Source organism: Tachypleus tridentatus, chromosome 8, assembly GCF_004210375.1.
Source record: "Tachypleus tridentatus isolate NWPU-2018 chromosome 8, ASM421037v1, whole genome shotgun sequence".
NCBI classification, from domain to species: Eukaryota; Metazoa; Arthropoda; class Merostomata; order Xiphosura; family Limulidae; genus Tachypleus; species Tachypleus tridentatus.
The window spans coordinates 45,640,850-45,658,906 of NC_134832.1; positions in this window are offsets into that span (position 1 = coordinate 45,640,850).

The window sequence follows — 18,057 nt, forward strand, 5'->3', positions numbered from 1 at the left end:
GGTTCTGACCTTAATTTCCATGTATTTACACTTTATATGCTGTTTTGAACGTATTACAAGTATTTTTCTTTTAAACTGGTTTTAACCGATTCCAACCGGATCAATCCAGTTCTAAACTCAATTTGCATGTTTTTACACTTTATATGCTGTTATACCGTATTTGAAGAATTTTTCTTTTAAACTGGTTTGATCCGGTTCTAAACGGATTAAACCGTATCCAACCGGATCAATTCGGTTATAACCTCAATTTCATGTTTTTACACATTATATGCTGTTTTAACCGTATTACAAAATTTTTCGTTTAAACCGATTTTAACCGGATCAATCCGGTTCTAACCTCAATTTGCATTTTTTAAACTTTATATCCTATTTGACCGTATTAGAAGAATTTTTCTTTTAAACCAGTTTAACAGGATTAAACTGGTTCTAACCTCAATTTGCATGTTTTTACTTTTTATATGCTGTTTTGCCCGTGTTACAAGAATTTTTCTTTTAAACCTGTTTTAACCGTTTCCTACTGGATCAATCATGTTCTAACCTCAATTTGCATGTTTTTACACTTTATATGCTGTTTTGACCGTATTACAAGAATTTTTTATTTTTTAAACCGGTTTTAACCAGTTCAATCCGATTAAACCGGCTCCAACCTGATCAATCTGGTTCTGACCTTAATTTCCATGTATTTACACTTTATATACTGTTTTGAACGTATTACAAGTATTTTTCTTTTAAACTGGTTTTAACCGATTCCAACCGGATCAATCCAGTTCTAAACTCAATTTGCATGTTTTTACACTTTATATGCTGTTATACCGTATTTGAAGAATTTTTCTTTTAAACTGGTTTGATCCGGTTCTAAACGGATTAAACCGTATCCAACCGGATCAATTCGGTTATAACCTCAATTTGCATGATTTTACACATTATATGCTGTTTTAACCGTATTATAAGAATTTTTCGTTTAAACCGATTTTAACCGGATCAATCCGGTTCTAACCTCAATTTGCATTTTTTAAACTTTATATCCTATTTGACCGTATTAGAAGAATTTTTCTTTTAAACCAGTTTAAACAGGATTAAACTGGTTCTAACCTCAATTTGCATGTTTTTACTTTTTATATGCTGTTTTGCCCGTGTTACAAGAATTTTTCTTTTAAACCTGTTTTAACCGTTTCCAACTGGATCAATCATGTTCTAACCTCAATTTGCATGTTTTTACACTTTATATGCTGATTTGACCGTATTACAAGAATATTTCTTTTAAACCAGTTTTAACCGGTTTCTACCGGATCCATCCGGTTCTAACCTGAATTTGCATGTTTTTACACTTTATATACTGTAGTGACCATATTACAAGATTTTTTCTTTTAAACTGGTTTTAACCGGTTCTAACCTCAATTTGCATGTTTTTACACTTTATATGATGTTTTGACCGTATTACAAGAACTTTTCTTTTAAACCGGGTTAAACTGGTTCCAACCGGATCAATCCGGTTCTAACCTCAATTTGCATGTTTTTACACTTTATATGCTGTTTTGACCGTATTACAAGAATTTTTCTTTTCAACCGGTTTTAACCGGTTCAAACTGGATAAAAGCGGTTCCTACCGGATCAATCCGGTTCTAACCTCAATTTCCATGTTTTTACACTTTATATTCTGTTTTGACCGTATTACAAGAATTTTTCTTTAAACCGATTTTAACCTGTTCAAACCGGATCAATCCGGATCTAACCTCATATACATGTTTTTACACATTATATGCTGTTTTGAACGTATTACAAAAATTTTTCATTTAAACTGGTCTTAACCGGTTCCAACCGGATCAATCCTATTCTAACCTCAATTTGCATGTTTTTACACTTTATATGCTGTTTTGAACGTATTACAAGAATTTATATTTAAACTGGTTTTTACCGGTTCCAACCAACATGATTTTACACTTTATATGCTGTTTTGACCGTATTACAAGAATTTTTCTTTTAAATCGATTTTAACCAGTTCAAACCGGATTAAACCGGTTCCAACCGGATCAATCCGGTTCTAACCTCAATTTGCATGTTTTTAAACTTGATATGCTGTTTTGACCGTATTACAAGAATTTTTTATTTAAACCGGTTTTAACCAGTTCAATCCGAATTAAACCGGCTCCAACCTGATCAATCTGGTTCTGACCTTAATTTCCATGTATTTACACTTTATATGCTGTTTTGAACGTATTACAAGTATTTTTCTTTTAAACTGGTTTTAACCGATTCCAACCGGATCAATCCAGTTCTAAACTCAATTTGCATGTTTTTACACTTTATATGCTGTTATACCGTATTTGAAGAATTTTTCTTTTAAACTGGTTTGATCCGGTTCTAAACGGATTAAACCGTATCCAACCGGATCAATTCGGTTATAACCTCAATTTCAATGATTTTACACATTATATGCTGTTTTAACCGTATTATAAGAATTTTTCGTTTAAACCGATTTTAACCGGATCAATCCGGTTCTAACCTCAATTTGCATTTTTTAAACTTTATATCCTATTTGACCGTATTAGAAGAATTTTTCTTTTAAACCAGTTTAACAGGATTAAACTGGTTCTAACCTCAATTTGCATGTTTTTACTTTTTATATGCTGTTTTGCCCGTGTTACAAGAATTTTTCTTTTAAACCTGTTTTAACCGTTTCCTACTGGATCAATCATGTTCTAACCTCAATTTGCATGTTTTTACACTTTATATGCTGTTTTGAACGTATTACAAGTATTTTTCTTTTAAACCGGTTTTAACCGGTTCCAACCAGATCAATCCGGTTCTAAACTCAATTTGCATGTTTTTACACTTTATATGCTGTTTTGACCGTATTACAAGAATTTTTCTTTTAAACTGGTTTCAACCGGTTCTAACCTCAATTTGCATGTTTTTACACTTTATATGATGTTTTGACCGTATTACAAGAATTTTTCTTTTAAACCAGTTTTAACCGGTTCAAACCGTATTAAACCGATTCCAACCGGATCAATCCAGTTCTAACCTCAATTTGCATGTTTTTACACCTTATATGCTGTTATACCGTATTTGAAGAATTTTTCTTTAAACTGGTTTTATCCGGTTCAAAACGGATTAAACCGTATCCAACCGGATCAATTCGGTTGTAACCTCAATTTGCATGTTTTTACACATTATATGCTGTTTTAACCGTATTACAAGAATTTTTCTTTTAAACCGATTTTAACCAGATCAATCCGGTTCTAACCTCAATTTGCATTTTTTAAACTTTATATCCTATTTGACCGTATTAGAAGAATTTTTCTTTTAAACCAGTTCAAACAGGATTAAACTGGTTCTAACCTCAATTTGCATGTTTTTAAACTTGATATGCTGTTTTGACAGTATTACAATATTTTTCTTTTAAACCGGTTTTAACCAGATCAAGCCGGATTAAACAGGTTCCAACCGGATAAATCCGGTTCAAACCTCAATTTGCATGTTTTTAAACTTGATATGCTGTTTTGACCGTATTACAAGAATTTTTTATTGAAACCGGTTTTAACCGTTTCAATCCGGTTTAAACCGGCTCCAACCTGATCAATCCGGTTCTGACGTTAATTTCCATGTATTTACACTTTATATGCTGTTTTGAACGTATTACAAGTATTTTTCTTTTAAACCGGTTTTAACCGGTTCCAACCAGATCAATCCGGTTCTAAACTCAATTTGCATGTTTTTACACTTTATATGCTGTTTTGACCGTATTACAAGAATTTTTCTTTTAAACTGGTTTCAACCGGTTCTAACCTCAATTTGCATGTTTTTACACTTTATATGATGTTTTGACCGTATTACAAGAATTTTTCTTTTAAACCAGTTTTAACCGGTTCAAACCGTATTAAACCGATTCCAACCGGATCAATCCAGTTCTAACCTCAATTTGCATGTTTTACACCTTATATATGCTGTTATACCGTATTTGAAGAATTTTTCTTTAAAACTGGTTTTATCCGGTTCAAAACGGATTAAACCGTATCCAACCGGATCAATTCGGTTCTAACCTCAATTTGCATGTTTTTACACATTATATGCTGTTTTAACCGTATTACAAGAATTTTTCTTTTAAACCGATTTTAACCAGATCAATCCGGTTCTAACCTCAATTTGCATTTTTTAAACTTTATATCCTATTTGACCGTATTAGAAGAATTTTTCTTTTAAACCAGTTCAAACAGGATTAAACTGGTTCTAACCTCAATTTGCATGTTTTTAAACTTGATATGCTGTTTTGACAGTATTACAATAATTTTTCTTTTAAACCGGTTTTAACCAGATCAAGCCGGATTAAACAGGTTCCAACCGGATCAATCCGGTTCAAACCTCAATTTGCATGTTTTTAAACTTGATATGCTCTTTTGACCGTATTACAAGAATTTTTCTTTTAAATCGGTTTTAACCGGTTCAAACCGTATTAAACCGATTCCAACCGGATCAATCCAGTTCTAACCTCAATTTGCATGTTTTACACTTTATATCCTGTTATACCGTATTTGAAGAATTTTTCTTTAAAACTGGTTTTATCCGGTTCAAAACGGATTAAACCGTATCCAACCGGATCAATTCGGTTGTAACCTCAATTTGCATGTTTTTACACATTATATGCTGTTTTAACCGTATTACAAGAATTTTTCTTTTAAACCGATTTTAACCAGATCAATCCGGTTCTAACCTCAGTTTGCATTTTTTAAACTTTATATGCTATTTGACCGTATTAGAAGAATTTTTTTTTTAAACCAGTTCAAACAGGATTAAACTGGTTCTAACCTCAATTTGCATGTTTTTACTTTTTATATGCTGTTTTGCCCGTGTTACAAGAATTTTTCTTTTAAACCTGTTTTAACCGTTTCCAACTGGATCAATCCGGTTCTAACCTCAATTTGCATGTTTTTACACTTTATATGCTGATTTGACCGTATTACAAGAATATTTCTTTTAAACCGGTTTTAACCGGTTTCTACCGGATCCATCCGGTTCTAACCTGAATTTGCATGTTTTTACACTTTATATACTGTAGTGACGATATTACAAGAATTTTTCTTTTAAACTGGTTTTAACCGGTTCTAACCTCAATTTGCATGTTTTTACACTTTATATGATGTTTTGACCGTATTACAAGAACTTTTCTTTTAAACCGGGTTAAACCGGTTCCAACCGGATCAATCCGGTTCTAACCTCAATTTGCATGTTTTTACACTTTATATGCTGTTTTGACCGTATTACAAGAATTTTTCTTTTCAACCGGTTTTAACCGGTTCAAACTGGATAAAAGCGGTTCCTACCGGATCAATCAGGTTCTAACCTCAATTTCCATGTTTTTACACTTTATATTCTGTTTTGACCGTATTACAAGAATTTTTCTTTAAACCGATTTTAACCTGTTCAAACCGGATCAATCCGGATCTAACCTCATATACATGTTTTTACACATTATATGCTGTTTTAACCGTATTACAATAATTTTTCTTTTAAACTGGTTTTAACCGGTTCCAACCAACATGTTTTTACACTTTAAATGCTGTTTTGACCGTATTACAAAAATTTTTCATTTAAACTGGTCTTAACCGGTTCCAACCGGATCAATCCTATTCTAACCTCAATTTGCATGTTTTTACACTTTATATGCTGTTTTGACCGTATTACAAGAATTTTTCTTTTAAACCGGTTTTAACCAGTTCAAACTGGATTAAACAGGTTCCAACCGGATCAATCGGTTCAAACCTCAATTTCCATGTTTTAAACTTTATATGCTGTTTTGACCGTATTACAAGAATTTTTCTTTTAAATCGATTTTAACCAGTTCAAACCGGATTAAACCGGTTCCAACCGGATCAATCCGGTTCTAACCTCAATTTGCATGTTTTAAACTTGATATGCTGTTTTGACCGTATTACAAGAATTTTTTATTTAAACCGGTTTTAACCAGTTCAATCCGGATTAAACCGGCTCCAACCTGATCAATCTGGTTCTGACCTTAATTTCCATGTATTTACACTTTATATGCTGTTTTGAACGTATTACAAGTATTTTTCTTTTAAACTGGTTTTAACCGATTCCAACCGGATCAATCCAGTTCTAACCTCAATTTGCATGTTTTTACACTTTATATGCTGTTATACCGTATTTGAAGAATTTTTCTTTTAAACTGGTTTTATCCGTTTCTAAACGGATTAAACCGTATCCAACCGGATCAATTCGGTTGTAACCTCAATTTGCATGTTTTTACACATTATATGCTGTTTTAACCGTATTACAAGAATTTTTCTTTTAAACCGATTTTAACCGGATCAATCCGGTTCTAACCTCAATTTGCATTTTTTAAACTTTATATCCTATTTGACCGTATTAGAAGAATTTTTCTTTTAAACCAGTTCAAACAGGATTAAACTGGTTCTAACCTCAATTTGCATGTTTTTAAACTTGATATGCTGTTTTGACCGTATTACAAGAATTTTTCTTTTAAACCGGTTTTAACCAGTTCAACCGGATTAAACCGGTTCCAACTGGATCAATCCGGTTCTAACCTCAATTTGCATGTTTTTAAACTTGATATGCTGTTTTGACCGTATTACAAGAATTTTTTATTTAAACCGGTTTTAACCAGTTAAATCCGGATTAAACCGGCTCTAACCTGATCAATCCGGTTCTGACCTTAATTTCCATGTATTTACTTTTTATATGCTGTTTTGAACGTATTACAAGTATTTTTCTTTTAAACTGGTTTTAACCGATTCCAACCGGATCAATCCAGTTCTAACCTCAATTTGCATGTTTTTACACTTTATATGCTGTTTTGACCGTATTACAAGAATTTTTCTTTTAAACTGGTTTCAACCGGTTCTAACCTCAATTTGCATGTTTTTACACTTTATATGATGTTTTGACCGTATTACAAGAATTTTTCTTTTAAACCAGTTTTAACCGGTTCAAACCGTATTAAACCGATTCCAACCGGATCAATCCAGTTCTAACCTCAATTTGCATGTTTTTACACCTTATATCCTGTTATACCGTATTTGAAGAATTTTTCTTTAAAACTGGTTTTATCCGGTTCAAAACGGATTAAACCGTATCCAACCGGATCAATTCGGTTGTAACCTCAATTTGCATGTTTTTACACATTATATGCTGTTTTAACCGTATTACAAGAATTTTTCTTTTAAACCGATTTTAACCAGATCAATCCGGTTCTAACCTCAATTTGCATTTTTTAAACTTTATATGCTATTTGACCGTATTAGAAGAATTTTTTTTTAAACCAGTTCAAACAGGATTAAACTGGTTCTAACCTCAATTTGCATGTTTTTACTTTTTATATGCTGTTTTGCCCGTGTTACAAGAATTTTTCTTTTAAACTGGTTTTAACCGGTTCAAACCGGATCAATCCGGTTCTAACCTCAATTTGCATGTTTTTAAACTTGATATGCTGTTTTGACCGTATTACAAGAATTTTTTATTTAAACCGGTTTTAACCAGTTCAATCCGGATTAAACCGGCTCCAACCTGATCAATCCGGTTCTGACCTTAATTTCCATGTATTTACACTTTATATGCTGTTTTGAACGTATTACAAGTATTTTTCTTTTAAACTGGTTTTAACCGATTCCAACCGGATCAATCCAGTTCTAACCTCAATTTGCATGTTTTTACACTTTATATGCTGTTATACCGTATTTGAAGAATTTTTCTTTTAAACTGGTTTTATCCGTTTCTAAACGGATTAAACCGTATCCAACCGGATCAATTCGGTTGTAACCTCAATTTGCATGTTTTTACACATTATATGCTGTTTTAACCGTATTACAAGAATTTTTCTCTTAAACCGATTTTAACCGGATCAATCCGGTTCTAACCTCAATTTGCATTTTTTAAACTTTATATCCTATTTGACCGTATTAGAAGAATTTTTCTTTTAAACCAGTTCAAACAGGATTAAACTGGTTCTAACCTCAATTTGCATGTTTTTAAACTTGATATGCTGTTTTGACCGTATTACAATAATTTTTCTTTTAAACCGGTTTTAACCAGATCAAGCCGGATTAAAAGGTTCCAACCGGATAAATCCGGTTCAAACCTCAATTTGCATGTTTTTAAACTTGATATGCTGTTTTGACCGTATTACAAGAATTTTTCTTTAAAATCAATTTTAACCAGTTCCAACCGGATTAAACCGGTTCCAACCGGATCAATCCGGTTCTAACCTCAATTTGCATGTTTTTAAACTTGATATGCTGTTTTGACCGTATTACAAGAATTTTTTATTTAAACCGGTTTTAACCAGTTAAATCCGGATTAAACCGGCTCCAACCTGATCAATCCGGTTCTGACCTTAATTTCCATGTATTTACTTTTTATATGCTGTTTTGAACGTATTACAAGTATTTTTCTTTTAAACTGGTTTTAACCGATTCCAACCGGATCAATCCAGTTCTAACCTGAATTTGCATGTTTTTACACTTTATATGCTGTAGTGACCATATTACAAGAATTTTTCTTTTAAACTGGTTTCAACCGGTTCTAACCTCAATTTGCATGTTTTTACACTTTATATGATGTTTTGACCGTATTACAAGAATTTTTCTTTTAAACCAGTTTTAACCGGTTCAAACCGTATTAAACCGATTCCAACCGGATCAATCCAGTTCTAACCTCAATTTGCATGTTTTACACTTTATATGCTGTTATACCGTATTTGAAGAATTTTTCTTTAAAACTGGTTTTATCCGGTTCAAAACGGATTAAACCGTATCCAACCGGATCAATTCGGTTCTAACCTCAATTTGCATGTTTTACACATTATATGCTGTTTTAACCGTATTACAAGAATTTTTCTTTTAAACCGATTTTAACCAGATCAATCCGGTTCTAACCTCAGTTTGCATTTTTTAAACTTTATATGCTATTTGACCGCATTAGAAGAATTTTTTTTAAACCAGTTCAAACAGGATTAAACTGGTTCTAACCTCAATTTGCATGTTTTTACTTTTTATATGCTGTTTTGCCCGTGTTACAAGAATTTTTCTTTTAAACTGGTTTTAACCGGTTCAAACCGGATCAATCCGGTTCTAACCTCAATTTGCATGTTTTTAAACTTGATATGCTGTTTTGACCGTATTACAAGAATTTTTTATTGAAACCGGTTTTAACCGTTTCAATCCGGATTAAACCGGCTCCAACCTGATCAATCCGGTTCTGACCTTAATTTCCATGTATTTACACTTTATATGCTGTTTTGAACGTATTACAAGTATTTTTCTTTTAAACCGGTTTTAACCGGTTCCAACCAGATCAATCCGGTTCTAAACTCAATTTGCATGTTTTTACACTTTATATGCTGTTTTGACTGTATTACAAGAATTTTTCTTTTAAACCAGTTTTAACCGGTTCAAACCGTATTAAACCGATTCCAACCAGATCAATCCAGTTCTAACCTCAATTTGCATGTTTTTACACTTTATATGCTGTTATACCGTATTTGAAGAATTTCTCTTTTAAACTGGTTTTATCCGGTTCTAAACGGATTAAACCGTATCCAACCTGATCAATCCGGTTCTGACCTTAATTTCCATGTATTTACACTTTATATGCTGTTTTGAACGTATTACAAGTATTTTTCTTTTAAACCGATTTTAACCTGTTCAAACCGGATCAATCCGGATCTAACCTCATATACATGTTTTTACACATTATATGCTGTTTTAACCGTATTACAATAATTTTTCTTTTAAACTGGTTTTAACCGGTTCCAACCAACATGTTTTAACACTTGAAATGCTGTTTTGACCGTATTACAAAAATTTTTCATTTAAACTGGTCTTAACCGGTTCCAACCGGATCAATCCTATTCTAACCTCAATTTGCATGTTTTTACACTTTATATGCTGTTTTGAACGTATTACAACAATTTATATTTAAACTGGTTTTACCGGTTCCAACCAACATGATTTTGCACTTTATATGCTGTTTTGACCATATTACCGGAATTTTTCTTTAAAACCGGTTTTAACCGGTTCTAACCTCAATTTGCATGTTTTTAAACTTGATATGCTGTTTTGACCGTATTACAAGAATTTTTCTTTTAAATCGATTTGAACCAGTTCAACCCGGATTAAACCGGTTCCAACCGGATCAATCCGGTTCTAACCTCAATTTGCATGTTTTTAAACTTGATATGCTGTTTTGACCGTATTACAAGAATTTTTTATTTTAAACCGGTTTTAACCAGTTCAATCCGGATTAAACCGGCTCCAACCTGATCAATCTGGTTCTGACCTTAATTTCCATGTATTTACACTTTATATGCTGTTTTGAACGTATTACAAGTATTTTTCTTTTAAACTGGTTTTAACCGATTCCAACCGGATCAATCCAGTTCTAACCTCAATTTGTATGTTTTTACACTTTATATGCTGTTATACCGTATTTGAAGAATTTTTCTTTTAAACTGGTTTTATCCGGTTCTAAACGGATTAAACCGTATCCAACCGGATCAATTCGGTTATAACCTCAATTTGCATGTTTTTACACATTATATGCTGTTTTAACCGTATTATAAGAATTTTTCTTTTAAACCGATTTTAACCGGATCAATCCGGTTCTAACCTCAATTTGCATTTTTTAAACTTTATATCCTATTTGACCGTATTAGAAGAATTTTTCTTTTAAACCAGTTCAAACAGGATTAAACTGGTTCTAACCTCAATTTGCATGTTTTTACTTTTTATATGCTGTTTTGCCCGTGATACAAGAATTTTTCTTTTAAACCTGTTTTAACCGTTTCCAACTGGATCAATCCGGTTCTAAACTCAATTTGCATGTTTTTACACTTTATATGCTGTTTTGAACGTATTACAAGAATTTTTATTTAAACTGGTTTTACCGGTTCCAACCAACATGATTTTGCACTTTATATGCTGTTTTGACCATATTACAAGAATTTTTCTTTTTTAACCGGTTTTAACCGGTTCTAACCTCAATTTGCATGTTTTTAAACTTCATATGCTGTTTTGACCGTATTACAAGAATTTTTCTTTTAAACCGGTTTTAACCAGTTCAAGCCGAATTAAACAGGTTCCAACCGGATCAATCCGGTTCAAACCTCAATTTGAATGTTTTTAAACTTGATATGCTGTTTTGACCGTATTACAAGAATTTTTCTTTTAAATCGATTTTAACCAGTTCAAACCGGATTAAACCGGTTCCAACCGGATCAATCCGGTTCTAACCTCAATTTGCATGTTTTTAAACTTGATATGCTGTTTTGACCGTATTACAAGAATTTTTTATTTAAACCGGTTTTAACCAGTTCAATCCGGATTAAACCGGCTCCAACCTGATCAATCTGGTTCTGACGTTAATTTCCATGTATTTACACTTTATATGCTGTTTTGAACGTATTACAAGTATTTTTCTTTTAAACTGGTTTTAACCGATTCCAACCGGATCAATCCAGTTCTAACCTCAATTTGCATGTTTTTACACTTTATATGCTGTTATACCGTATTTGAAGAATTTTTCTTTTAAACTGGTTTTATCCGGTTCTAAACGGATTAAACCGTATCCAACCGGATCAATTCGGTTGTAACCTCAATTTGCATGTTTTTACACATTATATGCTGTTTTAACCGTATTACAAGAATTTTTCTTTTAAACCGATTTTAACCGGATCAATCCGGTTCTAACCTCAATTTGCATTTTTTAAACTTTATATCCTATTTGACCGTATTAGAAGAATTTTTCTTTTAAACCAGTTCAAACAGGATTAAACTGGTTCTAACCTCAATTTGCATGTTTTTACTTTTTATATGCTGTTTTGCCCGTGTTACAAGAATTTTTCTTTTAAACCTGTTTTAACCGTTTCCAACTGGATCAATCCGGTTCTAACCTCAATTTGCATGTTTTTACACTTTATATGCTGATTTGACCGTATTACAAGAATATTTCTTTTAAACCGGTTTTAACCGGTTTCTACCGGATCCATCCGGTTCTAACCTGAATTTGCATGTTTTTACACTTTATATGCTGTAGTGACCATATTACAAGAATTTTTCTTTTAAACTTGTTTTAACCGGTTCTAACCTCAATTTGCATGTTTTTACACTTTATATGATGTTTTGACCGTATTACAAGAACTTTTCTTTTAAACTGGGTTAAACCGGTTCCAACCGGATCAATCCGGTTCTAACCTCAATTTGCATGTTTTTACACTTTATATGCTGTTTTGACCGTATTACAAGAATTTTTCTTTTAAACCGATTTTAACCGGATCAAACTGGATTAAACCGTTTCAAACCGGATTAAACCAATTCCAACCGGATCAATCCGGTTCTAACCTCAATTTGCATCTTTTTACACTTTATATGCTGTTTTGACCGTATTACAAGAATTTTTCTTTTAAACCGATATTAACCGGATCAAACTGGATTAAACCGTTTCAAACCGGATTAAACCAGCTTCAACCGGATTAATCCGGTTCTAACCTCAATTTGCATCTTTTTACACTTTATATGCTGTTTTGACCGTATTAGAAGAATTTTTCTTTTAAACCGGTTCAAACAGGATTAAACTGGTTCTAACCTCAATTTGCATATTTTAAACTTTATATGCTGTTTTGACCGTATTACAAGAATTTTTCTTTTAAACCGGTTTTAACCGGTTCAAACCGGATCAATCCGGTTATAACCTCATATGCAAATTTTTACACTTTATATACTATTTTAACCGTATTACAAGTATTTTTCTTTAAACCAATTTTAACCGGTTCAAACCGGATCAATCCGGATCAATCCGGATCTAACCTCATATACATGTTTTTACACATTATATGCTGTTTTAACTGTATTACAAGAATTTTTTTTTAAACTGATTTTAACCGGTTCCAACCAACATGTTTTACACTTTATGCTGTTTTGACCGTATTACAAGAATTTTCCATTTAAACTGGTCTTAACCGGTTCCAACCGGATCAATCCTATTCTAACTTCAATTTGCATGTTTTTACACTTTATATGCTGTTTTGAACGTATTACAAGAATTTATATTTAAACTGGTTTTAACCGGTTCCAACCAACATGATTTTACACTTTATATGCTGTTTTGACCGTATTACAAGAATTTTTCTTTTAAATCGATTTTAACCAGTTCAAACCGGATTAAACCGGTTCCAACCGGATCAATCCGGTTCTAACCTCAATTTGCATGTTTTTAAACTTGATATGCTGTTTTGACCGTATTACAAGAATTTTTTATTTAAACCGGTTTTAACCAGTTCAATCCGGATTAAACCGGCTCCAACCTGATCAATCTGGTTCTGACCTTAATTTCCATGTATTTACACTTTATATGCTGTTTTGAACGTATTACAAGTATTTTTCTTTTAAACTGGTTTTAACCGATTCCAACCGGATCAATCCAGTTCTAACCTCAATTTGCATGTTTTTACACTTTATATGCTGTTATACCGTATTTGAAGAATTTTTCTTTTAAACTGGTTTTATCCGGTTCTAAACGGATTAAACCGTATCCAACTGGATCAATTCGGTTATAACCTCAATTTGCATGTTTTTACACATTATATGCTGTTTTAACCGTATTATAAGAATTTTTCTTTAAACCGATTTTAACCGGATCAATCCGGTTCTAACCTCAATTTGCATTTTTTAAACTTTATATCCTATTTGACCGTATTAGAAGAATTTTTCTTTTAAACCAGTTCAAACAGGATTAAACTGGTTCTAACCTCAATTTGCATGTTTTTTACTTTTATATGCTGTTTTGCCCGTGTTACAAGAATTTTTCTTTTAAACCTGTTTTAACTGTTTCCAACTGGATCAATCCGGTTCTAACCTCAATTTGCATCTTTTTACACTTTATATGCTGTTTTGACCGTATTACAAGAATTTTCCTTTTAAACCGGTTTTAACCGGATCAAACTGGATTAAACCGTTTCAAACCGGATTAAACCAATTCCAACCGGATCAATCCGGTTCTAACCTCAATTTGCATCTTTTTACACTTTATATGCTGTTTTGACCGTATTACAAGAATTTTTCTTTTAAACCGATATTAACATCAAACTGGATTAAACCGTTTCAAACCGGATTAAACTGGTTCAACCGGATTAATCCGGTTCTAACCTCAATTTGCATGTTTTTACACTTTATATGCTGTTTTGACCGTATTAGAAGAATTTTTCTTTTAAACCGGTTCAAACAGGATTAAACTGGTTCTAACCTCAATTTGCATGTTTTAAACTTTATATGCTGTTTTGACCGTATTACAAGAATTTTTCTTTTAAACCGGTTTTAACCGGTTCAAACCGGATCAATCCGGTTCTAACCTCATATGCAATTTTTACACTTTATATACTGTTTTAACCGTATTACAAGTATTTTTCTTTAAACCAATTTTAACCGGTTCAAACCGGATCAATCCGGATCAATCCGGATCTAACCTCATATACATGTTTTTACACATTATATGCTGTTTTAACTGTATTACAAGAATTTTTTTTTAAACTGATTTTAACCGGTTCCAACCAACATGTTTTTACACTTTAAATGCTGTTTTGACCGTATTACAAGAATTTTCCATTTAAACTGGTCTTAACCGGTTCCAACCGGATCAATCCTATTCTAACTTCAATTTGCATGTTTTTACACTTTATATGCTGTTTTGAACGTATTACAAGAATTTATATTTAAACTGGTTTTAACCGGTTCCAACCAACATGATTTTACACTTTATATGCTGTTTTGACCGTATTACAAGAATTTTTCTTTTAAATCGATTTTAACCAGTTCAAACCGGATTAAACCGGTTCCAACCGGATCAATCCGGTTCTAACCTCAATTTGCATGTTTTTAAACTTGATATGCTGTTTTGACCGTATTACAAGAATTTTTTATTTAAACCGGTTTTAACCAGTTCAATCCGGATTAAACCGGCTCCAACCTGATCAATCTGGTTCTGACCTTAATTTCCATGTATTTACACTTTATATGCTGTTTTGAACGTATTACAAGTATTTTTCTTTTAAACTGGTTTTAACCGATTCCAACCGGATCAATCCAGTTCTAACCTCAATTTGCATGTTTTTACACTTTATATGCTGTTATACCGTATTTGAAGAATTTTTCTTTTAAACTGGTTTTATCCGGTTCTAAACGGATTAAACCGTATCCAACTGGATCAATTCGGTTATAACCTCAATTTGCATGTTTTACACATTATATGCTGTTTTAACCGTATTATAAGAATTTTTCTTTTAAACCGATTTTAACCGGATCAATCCGGTTCTAACCTCAATTTGCATTTTTTAAACTTTATATCCTATTTGACCGTATTAGAAGAATTTTTCTTTTAAACCAGTTCAAACAGGATTAAACTGGTTCTAACCTCAATTTGCATGTTTTTACTTTTTATATGCTGTTTTGCCCGTGTTACAAGAATTTTTCTTTTAAACCTGTTTTAACTGTTTCCAACTGGATCAATCCGGTTCTAACCTCAATTTGCATGTTTTTACACTTTATATGCTGATTTGACCGTATTACAAGAATATTTCTTTTAAACCGGTTTTAACCGGTTTCTACCGGATCCATCCGGTTCTAACCTGAATTTGCATGTTTTTACACTTTATATACTGTAGTGACCATATTACAAGAATTTTTCTTTTAAACTGGTTTTAACCGGTTCTAACCTCAATTTGCATGTTTTTACACTTTATATGCTGTTTTGACCGTATTACAAGAATTTTTCTTTTCAACCGGTTTTAACCGGTTCAAACTGGATAAAAGCGGTTCCTACCGGATCAATCCGGTTCTAACCTCAATTTCCATGTTTTTACACTTTATATTCTGTTTTGACCGTATTACAAGAATTTTTCTTTAAACCGATTTTAACCTGTTCAAACCGGATCAATCCGGATCTAACCTCATATACATGTTTTTACACATTATATGCTGTTTTAACCGTATTACAATAATTTTTCTTTTAAACTGGTTTTAACCGGTTCCAACCAACATGTTTTTACACTTTAAATGCTGTTTTGACCGTATTACAAAAATTTTTCATTTAAACTGGTCTTAACCGGTTCCAACCGGATCAATCCTATTCTAACCTCAATTTGCATGTTTTTACACTTTATATGCTGTTTTGACCGTATTACAAGAATTTTTCTTTTAAACCGGTTTTAACCAGTTCAATCCGGATTAAACCGGCTCCAACCTGATCAATCCGGTTCTGACCTTAATTTCCATGTATTTACACTTTATATGCTGTTTTGAACGTATTACAAGTATTTTTCTTTTAAACTGGTTTTAACCGATTCCAACCGGATCAATCCAGTTCTAACCTCAATTTGCATGTTTTTACACTTTATATGCTGTTATACCGTATTTGAAGAATTTTTCTTTTAAACTGGTTTCATCCGGTTCTAAACGGATTAAACCGTATCCAACCGGATCAATTCGGTTGTAACCTCAATTTGCATGTTTTTACACATTATATGCTGTTTTAACCGTATTAGAAGATATTTTCTTTTAAACCGATTTTAACCGGATCAATCCGGTTCTAACCTCAATTTGCATTTTTTAAACTTTATATCCTATTTGACCGTATTAGAAGAATTTTTCTTTTAAACCAGTTCAAACAGGATTAAACTGGTTCTAACCTCAATTTGCATGTTTTTACTTTTTATATGCTGTTTTGACCGTATTACAAGAATTTTTCTTTTAAACTGGTTTTAACCGGTTCTAACCTCAATTTGCATGTTTTTACACTTTATATGATGTTTTGACCGTATTACAAGAACTTTTCTTTTAAACCGGGTTACACCGGTTCCAACCGGATCAATCCGGTTCTAACCTCAATTTGCATGTTTTTACACTTTATATGCGGTTTTGACCGTATTACAAGAATTTTTCTTTTCAACCGGTTTTAACCGGTTCAAACTGGATAAAAGCGGTTCCTACCGGATCAATCCGGTTCTAACCTCATATACATGTTTTTACACTTTAAATGCTGTTTTGACCGTATTACAAGAATTTTTCTTTTAAACCGATTTTAACCGGATCAAACTGGATTAAACCGTTTCAAACCGGATTATACCAGTTTCAACCGGATTAATCCGGTTCTAACCTCAATTTGCATCTTTTTACACTTTATATGCTGTTTTGACCGTATTAGAAGAATTTTTCTTTTAAACCGGTTTTAACCAGTTCAATCTGGATCAATCCAGTTCTAACCTCAATTTGCATGTTTTTACACTTTATATGCTGTTATACCGTATTTGAAGAATTTTTCTTCTAAACTGGTTTTATCCGGTTTTAAACGGATTAAACCGTATCCAACCGGATCAATTCGGTTATAACCTCAATTTGCATGTTTTACACATTATATGCTGTTTTAACCGTATTTAAAATTTTTTTTCTTTTAAACCGATTTTAACCGGATCAATCCGGTTCTAACCTCAATTTGCATTTTTTAAACTTTATATCCTATTTGACCGTATTAGAAGAATTTTTCTTTTAAACCAGTTCAAACAGGATTAAACTGGTTCTAATCTCAATTTGCATGTTTTTACTTTTATATGCTGTTTTGCCCGTGTTACAAGAATTTTTCTTTTAAACCTGTTTTAACCGTTTCCAACTGGATCAATCCGGTTCTAACCTCAATTTGCATGTTTTTACACTTTATATGCTGTTTTGACCGTATTACAAGAATTTTTTTCTTTTAAACTGGTTTTAACCGGTTCTAACCTCAATTTGCATGTTTTTACACTTTATATGCTGTTTTGACCGTATTACAAGAATTTTTCTTTTAAACCGGTTTAAACCTGTTCAAACCGGATCAATCCGGATCTAACCTCATATACATGTTTTTACACATTATATGCTGTTTTAACCGTATTACAAGAATTTTTCTTTTAAACTGGTTTTAACCGGTTCCAACCAACATGTTTTTACACTTTAAATGCTGTTTTGACCGTATTACAAAAATTTTTAATTTAAACTGGTCTTA